Source organism: Haliaeetus leucocephalus, unplaced genomic scaffold, assembly GCF_000737465.1.
Source record: "Haliaeetus leucocephalus isolate CR32 unplaced genomic scaffold, Haliaeetus_leucocephalus-4.0 Scaffold173, whole genome shotgun sequence".
NCBI classification, from domain to species: Eukaryota; Metazoa; Chordata; class Aves; order Accipitriformes; family Accipitridae; genus Haliaeetus; species Haliaeetus leucocephalus.
Window position 1 is genome coordinate 10,204,017 of NW_010972609.1, and position 512 is coordinate 10,204,528.

At 39.1% G+C, this 512-nt stretch overlaps 1 protein-coding gene across 1 annotated transcript in view; it reads left to right on the forward strand.

Moving 5' to 3' along the window:
• SBF2 (SET binding factor 2) overlaps positions 1-512 on the forward strand; it is a 290,062-nt gene that overhangs the window by 224,073 nt on the left and 65,477 nt on the right. The gene's annotated exons all lie outside the window — the stretch shown is intronic.

Consider the following 512-nt stretch of genomic DNA (forward strand, 5'->3'; position numbering starts at 1 on the left):
TCTCTAAACTCAGACATTAGGACATGCTCAGTAGACACGTTGCGGTATATGTTGCAATATATGAATCTGGCCCTTAATATTATTATGGGAGGCATTTTTAGATGTTCAAAGTCCATCTCCCACTAGCTGGCTTGCATTTTCTATCTGATGTACAAAAAACTTTTCTTATGGTCTTTTTAGCTTTTGAATGCTTTACTCAGCAACCAAAATATTAATTTAATGTGTCTTTCTCTATGTAACTGGATATTTGTTTGCCGTGGGTTGCAAATAATGTACTTGACTCTATGAAGAGAAGACATAGAGCGAGCTTACTTCCAAGGAGTTTTTCTCTTGTGGGCCTGTCTGCACTGGACTCATGGAGGGAAAGTTCTCCTACGTCGTCATCCGTGCAGTTCTGACAGTGTTAATGACAGTGAAAATACAATGTAATTGTGGTACCACCCTATGCTTTTAGCAAGGTTTATGTATCGTAACTAGAAAAAAAACCCACAGCTTGTCTGTGTCTAGCCAGG